This window comes from Diceros bicornis (assembly GCF_020826845.1).
Source record: "Diceros bicornis minor isolate mBicDic1 chromosome 3 unlocalized genomic scaffold, mDicBic1.mat.cur SUPER_3_unloc_1, whole genome shotgun sequence".
In the NCBI taxonomy this organism is placed as follows: Eukaryota; Metazoa; Chordata; class Mammalia; order Perissodactyla; family Rhinocerotidae; genus Diceros; species Diceros bicornis.
The window spans coordinates 165,222-175,262 of NW_026690897.1; the positions used below are offsets into that span (position 1 = coordinate 165,222).

Sequence of the window (10,041 nt, forward strand, 5' to 3'; positions counted from 1 at the left end):
CCTACTGGATTCACTGGGATTCCACTTGCAGCGGTGCCACTCATTCTCCTTATTAAGCCATCCAAGGGGATCCACTGAATCCACTGTGGATCACCCACTGTGGGTGAGTCCATGTAGACACCCCTGAATTGTGCCACTGCTGGTTGTACTGCAGGAGAAAGAAAAAGAAAAGAATGGAAGCACCCTGGAATTAGGATGGAAGGCCCTTTGTCCTAAACCTTCTCTGACAAAAGCTTAACCCCTGCCAGGTGCAAAAGAGAAATGTCTACTGGGTGCAGCTCCATTATTGCAGAACAGACAATAGAGGCCAACACTCTGATGTTGTTACACAGGGGCAATCCATTGATAACTGGCACCATAATTCCCTTATTATTTTGTTTATGTATTCCATGCTTTTACTTCCAACTTGCCTCTATTGCTTTATTTGAAGTAAGATTTTGAAGACAGCATATGCTTGTATCAAGGTTTCTAAAAAAAGGTATTTTGACCCCCCAAAATGCCATTATTAGATCAAAACAACAGAAGAATTAAAAGTACAAAGTAGCTGTACTATCAGTATATGCCTTAAGTAAATAGTTTACTGTCAAATTCCTCTTATATAAGAAAGCACCATGCAGTTTCATTTTAATGATGTTAGCCTCAATAATCTAGTATAATAATAAACTCCTTTGTAATGAGTAACTATATAAAATGAAGTTACAATAATTTACAATTTACGTCTGTGACATGACCCAACTACTCTCTACAAGCACCACTGAAATCTTGATTGATGCTTGGCTACCTTGTTCTACTAGAACTAACGGGAATATTTCACTGCCAACAAATTCTGTTTACCTACTGTGTAGTTTATAAGGGTTGAATTCTTCTCTACTTGAAAATCACCATTTTCATCTCTCCATATGGACACCTGTTTATTGGCAGATAGCTTTGCAGCCAGTATAGTTTTTTTCAGGAGAGTCTTATATAAGAAGCCATAAAATATGAGTATAAATAAGTTACACTAGGCAATTTTTCTTTTTCTTTTTTTTTTCCCTGCTTGGAAAGATTTGCCCTGAGCTAACATCTGTTGCCAATCTGCCTCTCTTCTTTCTCCCTTCCCAAAGCCCCACTACATAGTTCTATATTCTACGTGTAAATCCTTCTAGTTCTTCTACATGAGCCACTGCCACAGCATAGTCAATGAGAGACGAGTGGTGTGGTTCGCGCCTGGGAACTGAACCTGGGACTCCGAAGCGGAGCGTGCCAAACTTTAACCGCTAGGCCATCAGGGGTTGCTCCAGGAAATTTTTCTAGAAAAATATTGGAATCAAGATGTATGATTTATTTCTAAAAATTTCATAACATACTTTAAAACATGAAATGCTCAACATGTTTAAAAGCACTTTACCGCTCAGTTTACCTTAACAAAGATATAGCAAACATTTTGAGAAATATGCTTTCAACAGGAAAGTCCAATTGTAGCTTTATGCTTTTGTAGACCACTCCCAATAACGTGGCTTAAAAAATATAACTGTAAGATTCTCTCAAGAAAATGTATTTCATTTCTATAAAAATCGTTCTTTACAGTGTCTCAATGTTTGTTTCCTACTAAGCTTCTCAATGTTCTTTAGGCTTAACAATATAGTAGAATCAAGCTCCTATAATCTAGCTTTTAATCCCACAATCCGGAAAGCTCTATCTCAAGGTCATCAACGACGTCTTAAATCACCGAATAATATTATTCCCATTTTATAAGTGCGAATACTAGGTTTTAAAGAAGTCAAGTTCATGCCCAATATTGTTTAGCTAGTAAGAGGCAGAGCCTAGATATGACTGACTCCTGCTGTCTGATTCTAAAATCCATAAGCATAACCTCTAGGTATACAGCCAAACATAACACTCTGTATTCTTGCAACAGAATAAATGCATTTGCTTTTTCTTTAATATCTGTAACACGGTTCTTAACTGTTCCAATACATTGGTTTCTCCCTTTCTGTAAATGAGAGTGTTCTTCAAAGTACCTTCCTTCTTCTCTGCTCTTCTCTATACATTCCCTCCACTCCCAGTTCTTGAATTCATTTAACAAGTATTTATTTTATTGAGCCCATACAATTCCAGACCCCATGGAAAAACAATGAAAAAAAAACAGTCCCTGGCCTTGAAGGATTTACAGACTACTAGGGGAGAAAGCCCTATAAGCAAGTCCAATACTATTTTCAAAAAAAAAAAACAAGTTTGAGTCTGCACAAACACAGAAGGCTATCTATGCCACACAGCATGGGTTTTCAAGCCTTTTCTGAGGAGGACTACAGTTTTTTAAGAAATAGCGTTTAAAATTTCCAAAAGAGCACGCAAGACCTAGAACTTCCCTGATCCACTGTCCCCTTCCCACTACAAGCCATGTTTTTTCTAAGACTCTTAAGAACATCGTTTGAAAACCACTACATTCTAACATCTTAATAGTTTTGCCTTTCATGCCTAGGTCTTTAATCTACCTGGAATGCATTTTTGTGTACGGAGTAAAGTAGGGTTCCAATTTGAATTTTTTCCATACTGATATCTAATAGTCCCAGGACCACTTAAAGAAACGCCCCTCCTTTGCTCTCTGCTCTGTAAGAGCACTTCTATTAAAAGAAACCAAGTTTCTGGATACACGTGGAACTGGATTTGGGTTCTCTACTGTTTTCCACTGGTCTAACACTGTGCTAATACCAAAGTGCTTTAGTTACTATAGCTTTATATATAATAAATCAGGATATCTCATAGATCAAGTCTTCTCACCTTGACCTGCTGCTTAAAAAATATCTTGGCTATTCTTAGTCCTTTGTATTTCCATATGTATTTTAGAAATCACACGTAATTTTGAGCTCTGTAATTTCCTGGTAAACTGGTAAAATACCCACAAAACAAATCTAGATCAGTGTTTCTCGACCAGGGCAATTTTAACACCCCCACCTCCCACCCCAGGGACATTCAGCAACGTCTGGAAACATTTTTGGTTGTCACAAAGTGGGGGGTAGGTACTACTGGCCTCTAGTGGGTTGAGGCCTGGGAGATGCTGCTAAGCATCCCACAGTGCACAGGACAGCTGCCACAACAAAGAATTATCCCATTCAAATTTTAATAGTGCCACTTTTGAGAAACCCTGTCCCAAATAAATCAAGGGGCAAATTTGCATGGGCCCATTAAAGGCCAGGGAACGTCTACCAAAAACAATAATTTAGTTTTAGAAAAACTGAACTGCCATGTGCCAAATGAGATTTACCCCAATTCATTAAAAAAAAAATCATATTATTTGCATAGACCAAAAGGCTATCTTCCTCTTCTCTATAGCAGGGACATTTACAGGAAGCTTATTGGAGGGGTTAAGTCTTTAAAATACAAAGTTATAAAGAAACAAGACGTATCCAGAAGATATTTAAAAAAAAAAAAGAAACTCATAGAAATCAGTAAGAAACAACCCAATAGAAATATGGGCAATCTAAATAGGCAATTCACTAAAAGGAATATTCAAATGACCAATAAACATATAAAAAGATGCTCAACCTCATTAGTCACCAGAGAAATACCAATTCAAACTCACGAGAACACCATCCACGCACCAGAATGGCTAAAATTTTAGAAGACTGGACATAGCAAGTGTTAACAAGAATGCTGAACAACGTAATTCCCATATACTACTGGATGTAGGGAAGGGGTTGCATAAACTGGTTCAACCACTTTGGAAACTGTTGGCAGTCTCTACTATAGCTGAACATATCCATACACTATGACCAGCAATGCCATTCCTAGGTATATATCCAACAGAAAATACTTACCTATTTGCAAAAGAATGAACAAGAATGTTCATAAAAGCATTAAAAGCCTAATGTAGAAACCTTCCAAATGTCTAATAACTGCAGAACGGATTAATAAACTGTGATATGTTCATAGAAGTAAATAATATACCACAACAAGAACTACTACTATATGCAACAACACAAATGAATCCCCAAAATACAATGTTAAGCAAAAGTACGCAGACTCAAGAGTACAGATATCACTCCATTTCTATAAAGAGGCAAAACTCATCAATGGTGACAGAAGGGAGGATAGCCAATACCTGTGGAGAGAAAGGATAGTGACTAGAAAAGAGCATAAGAAGGGGCTGTAGGGTGTTGGTAATGTCCTATTTTTATCTAGGTGGTAGATACACGAGTGTGTTTACTTTGTGAAAATTCATCAAGCTATACACTTAGGATTTGTATGCTTTTCTGTATTTAGCTTATATCTTACTAAAGAATTTGCTTAAAAATAGAAAGAATCCAACCCTGATTTATCGCATCTGATGCTTCAAGAGACTATTCTAAACAGCCCAAACTCACAATGATGCTAAAATGCAAGTTGTGTATATATTGACAACGGATTTTTTACCAAGGAACAAAGGCAATGCAGTGGATAAAGGATAGCCTTTTCAATAAATGGTGCTGAACAATGAGATATCCATAGGCAAAATAAATGAACTTGGATCCATACCTCACACCATATACCAAAAATAACTCGAAATGGATTTTAGACCTAACAGTAAAACCTAAAACTATATTTGATAGAAAAACACTTGTATTCAAAATATATAAAGAACTCTCAAAACTTAACAATAAGAAAAAAAAAACAGGCAAAAGTTTCAGAAAGATATTTTATCAGAGAAGATATACAGATGGCTCATAAGCACATGAAAAGACGCTCAACATCATAAGTCATCAGGGAAATGCAAATTAAAACCACAATGAGATACCACACTACATGCCTATTAGAATGGCAGACAAGACTGACCATACCAAGTGTAAGCAAAGATGTAGAGAAATGGGAACTCTCCGACACTGCTGGTGGGAATGTAAAGTGGTATAATGTATAAACACTTTGGGTAACAGTTTGGAAGTTTCTTAAAGAGTTAAACATAAGTGATCCACTCATTCTACTCTTATGTATTTGCCCATAAAAAAGAAAGCACATGTCCATAACAAAGACTTACATACAAATGTTCATAGCAGCTTACTTGTAATAGCCCCAAACTAGAAACAACTCACATATACATCAACACGTGACTGGATAAACAATTTGTAGTATATCCATAGAACAGAACCTTACTCAGCAACACAAAGGAACAAACTGTTGACACACACAACATGGATGAATTTCAAAAGAATTATGTTAAGTGACAGAAGCTAGACAAAATTGGTGTACAAATTGTCTGATTCCATTTATACAAACTCTAGAAAATGCAAACTAATCTATAGTGATAGAAAGCAAATCAGTGGTTGTTTGGGGAGAGAAAGTCACAGAGGGGTGGGAAGGAGGGATAACAAAGCTGCATGAGAAAACTTTTGAAGGTAGTGGATATGTTCACTATCTTGACGCTGACTGCGAGTTTCATGGAGGTACACCCTATGGTGGAGGCCATAACTTATCAAAGCGTACCATTTATTTTATTTTATATTTTTTCATTTATATATTTTTATTTGGAAATGTTTATATCAGTACAGTGAAACTAAATTTTAGAGACACGGGATGTCATTAGTTTGGATATCATTAGTTTATTATAAAAGAGAGACATGGAAATTATTTACATGATGAAAGATTTCAGTACTTCAGTGGAATGGGCAGCTTCACGTGATGCCATTTCAATAGTGATTCATTTCAGTCTACATACTTTCCAAGAATGTCACCATCTCTAAATAAGAAATAATCCTCGTCCTCTAGAGCTACTTTGGTGCCTCCCTACTCTAGGAGAAGAACTTTATCTCCCACTTTCACACTAACTGGTTGAATCTCTCCACTCTTTCCTTTAGAGCCCGATCCAACAGCTACTGCTGTTGCTTGCAATGCTTTTCCTTGAGATTTTTCTGGAAGCATAATGCCTCCTTTGGTTACAGTTTCGGTTGCACTCCTTTCAACCAAAACTCGGTCAAAGAGGGGAAGAGACTCTCTAAATGCCTGTGCTGCCATGACTCCGGCCGCCGCAGCCCACGCTCCAATCTAGCGCCGCCATTGCAGAGACCCGCACTCTCACCCTCGAGACACGTGAACTTGGGGCAAGGCACCCTGCGCGCAGGCGCGCTCGCCCCCGGCCCCGCCCCTCCCCGCGCGAGGGGGCGGCGAGGCAGCGGGCGCCGCGATTCGCCAGGAGGGCCCTGCGCAGGCCCTGACGCGAGGACCCCAAAGCGTACCATTTAAATAAATGCAGTTTGTTTTGTCAAGTATGTTTCAATAAAGCTTTTCTAAAAAAAATACAGGTTGTATATAAATATTATAAACCAGAGTTTCTATAATTAGCTCAAAATCAACTCCATTCATTCACACAACAAATAGTTATCTAGCACCTACTATACGCCAAGCACTCTGCTAGGTTCCAGGGTTACAATGGTAAGCAAACTGACATGGCTCCTGACCTCATGGAGAACACAGTCTGCTAGGGGAAGCAGAGATCAATAAAAGATGCACACAGACACATGGATAATAAAAACTTCACAAACAAGTGCTGTGAAGGAGACAAACACAGTGAGATGACACAAAATAACAGGGAAACCAAATCTGATCTAACAGAAAGGTCAGCATGGCTCCCTCAAGGAAGTGAAATTTAAGCGATACCTAATGGAAGAGGAGGATAACAAGTTGAAGATGTAACTTTCCTCAGAAGAGACACTAACACAAGCAAAGGCTCTGAGGCAGAAGAAAGCATGACCCTTTGAAGGAATGGAAAGAAAGTCAAAAGGGCCAAAACAGTGTAGACAACACTATTGGTCACGTCTCCAGTAACTATTCCATCTCCTCTTCCTCACTCCTAACAGAATCACACTTGGGTTCCAGCAGCCACCCTCCTCCACACATAGTCATGTGCTTTAGAGGAAGACGACTCCATTCTTGATTTTAGGAAGTGGATACGTTGAGACTTAAGTCAGTCATGGCCACCTCTTTTCTCCCTGCCAGTGATTAGTTAAAGAACGGCATGAGTGAAAGCAGGAAAAGAAGTTATTGCATGCTCTAAACAAGAGATGGTAGTTTGGACCAGGGAGTTGTCAATGGAGATAGAGATTTGCACGGAGAAATAAGGTAGAGCAACGTGTACAGGATGTCTCCTAGGTTTCTGGCTTAGGCAAATAACGACCAATCTTTTCCATATAGTCAAAGCCAGAGAAATATTTTTTAAAAATTAAGAGTCTTATGTTATTCTTAATATATTTCACTTAAATAAATCTAATTAGAACTATTCAAGGATCATACCTAAAACATATCTCATCCTCATGCAGGATACTGGCTTCAGAAGTTCATGCAAACTTATCAAGAATGAATGAGGCTAACTAGATTTTGTCTTACAATACAAATCAATGTTTTCTAAAATTCTAACTTATAATTAACAATCCTGCCTACAAATAACATCAATTTCTGAATATCATTTATTTTGCCTTGCCTGCTTCAAAAAATGATTTAAGCTAGCAAAATGTCCAAATCAATTAAAAGCCAAGCCAAGAATAAAGTAGTCCAAGGATTTCTGACCACTCTTGTGTTATCTAAAAAATAATTCCAGAGAAATTAGATGGAGGTACCTAATGAATTATGCTCATCAAATTTATCAAATTAGGTCTCATAACAACAGTAATGAAGGTTCCTATTACACATACCAACAGACCCAGGCAAAAATATAACCTACCTTGACAAGTTGATGAAGTGCCATTTCTTTCAGAAGGTGGTGTACTTGGACTGTTGAAATGACGTGAAGCTCCTCGGTCCTCGCCATCGTTTGTCACACTCTTTGAGCGGCACGTACAACGACGTGACAACGGCACTTCAGCTTTTTCGCTTAAGCTTTCATCTGCTGGCTTCCCTCAAAGTGAAAGAACCTCTATTCATAATATTTCTAATTAAACAAACATTCATCATCCTCTGCAGCTAGAGTGAGCAACCACTCGAATTTGCCCAGGATTGGGAGGTCCCCCAGGCTGTAAGATTTTCAGGGCTAACCCTGGGAAAGTACCTGGCAAATCTGGACAAGTTGGTCACCCTATCTGTAGCATCAAATTAGGACAGGAGAGAAACACTTATGCTGTCAGAGACATTTATAGAGAAATTATCATCAATTTACATAACTTACAAAAAGATAATAGTCAAAGATTAATAATGTAATAAAGGCATAACCACTTGAGTATTCTTTTATATTGAGATTCATTAAAATATCAAGCAGGGAGGATTAAAAGAAAGACCAAAAGTATATTCCTAGTTACTGCTATTTCCTTAAATGAATCATTCTGGATAAAAAGTACTTTATTATATTTTTTTCAAGTCCCAATAATCAAGCTGAATATATCAACCAAATACTCACCACGAAGAAGAGCCTGTCGCCACGCTAAAGCAGCACAAAGTAAGACTAAGCTTTTCCCACTTCCTGTAGGGCTCTCCAACAAACAATGCTGCTTACTTTTCAATCCTCGGACAATCTATTGACACAAAAACAATAAAAAAAAATCAGTAAACAATTTACTTCATTAGGGTCTGTCTGCATCACAAGTACAAACACAACAAGCAGTTGTGTTTTCTCGTTGATGCAAGGCCCAGCATGAAGTAGCACGGCCCTTCCTCACCTCGGGGACAGGCTGTCCCACTGCTGCTTCGTGCTCCTCTACCAGGACCCCTTGGCTACTTTATCCCTGCTTGTGGGCCCACGTGACCTCTGGATCCTTTTCTGCCGTGAGGAATCATTCCAGTCCTTGTCCCTTGGCTGGCTGTTTATGCGGCTTGTTTCTCCTCTTGTCTGTGTGTCTCTTCTACAGACATGTGGTTCGGTTTGTTTCTGGGTAAAATGGCCTTGAGCAAATGAACTAAGGGGAGACCAGAGGGGAGAATTTGGGGTTGTTATTATCTGTGATGGGCAGATAGTTAAGTTTGGTAGTGGGTCATTACGCGTTCTCAGGTCGTTGTATCGCTATACTGACACTTAAGAGAGGCGGCACTGGGCCGGCCCCGTGGCTTAGCGGTTAAGTGCGCGCGCTCCGCTACTGGCGGCCCCGGTTCGGATCCAGGCGCGCACCAACTCACTGCTTCTCCGGCCATGCTGAGGCCGCGTCCCACATACAGCAACTAGAAGGCTGTGCAACTATGACATACAACTATCTACTCGGGCTTTGGGGAAGAAAACAAAAAGGAGGAGGATTGGCAATAGATGTTAGCTCAGAGCCAGTCTTCCTCAGCAAAAAGAGGAGGATTAGCATGGATGTTAGCTCAGGGCTGATCTCCCTCACACACACACACAAAAAAGAGTGGTGGCACCTTGTAGTAAGCTGAGCATAAGCTGTGGGGTTGAGAGGGAAACGGGTGAGAATTGCAGCTCTCCTGTTTATTGGCTGTAACCAACTTACTTAGCTTCTCTTAGCTCAGTTTCCTCATATGTTAAATAGGAATAGTGATGCCTACGTGGCAGAGTTAAGATTAAATGAGATAATATACGTGCTTATCAAGATAACTCAATGTGCTATTGGAACGTAGTTAAGTTTTTAAGACATAATTGTTATTTTTGTTATGATGCTTAGTGATTGTACATGTAAATGTAACAGAGAGGATTTTTATCCAGTTTGAAACTCTAACTGGTTTAAGTTCCTTTGTACAAAGACGTAAGAGATATATAAAACTGTCATTATGATAAGTATGTAAGATCCTCCCCAAAATTGTAATCAACTGTTACATAGAGATAGTTACTATGAAAAACAGAACCAGAAGGAGGGAGGACACAGGAGGATAAAAATGTATATATATGTGATTCGTACATCATAACCCTTGGCATGTCAGATAAATGGGCTCAAAAGTAATGGGAAATTGGGAGAAAGCAGTGTCTGAGATTTCTGCAGCCAGTTCCAACCAGTCCGATTGTGCTAAGTGAAAACTGTCCTTCATGACTTGAGCTCTAAGTTGTACATATTATCTTAGGAGGCTCAGGGGTGGCGGGTGGCGTGTATCTTTAAGATTAAGCATGACTTTGGTAGGAATAGAACTTTAGTCCTAACCTGCACGTAAGGGGGTTGATGATACCAAATA

The 10,041-nt window shown here is 39.1% G+C and overlaps 1 long non-coding RNA gene across 2 annotated transcripts; it reads right to left on the bottom strand.

The window, feature by feature from the left end:
* Nucleotides 1-51: 51 nt before the first annotated feature.
* Nucleotides 52-8,438, bottom strand: LOC131401973 (uncharacterized). 2 transcript variants are annotated; one of them, XR_009218158.1, is made up of 3 exons: nt 8,336-8,438; nt 7,667-7,835; nt 52-148 (listed from the first exon to the last, which is right to left on the bottom strand). It is a non-coding gene; the product is annotated as an uncharacterized LOC131401973 (long non-coding RNA). The 2 variants fall into 2 exon arrangements; XR_009218159.1 differs by having other exon boundaries at nt 7,667-7,840.
* Between the last annotated feature and the right edge of the window lie 1,603 nt (nt 8,439-10,041).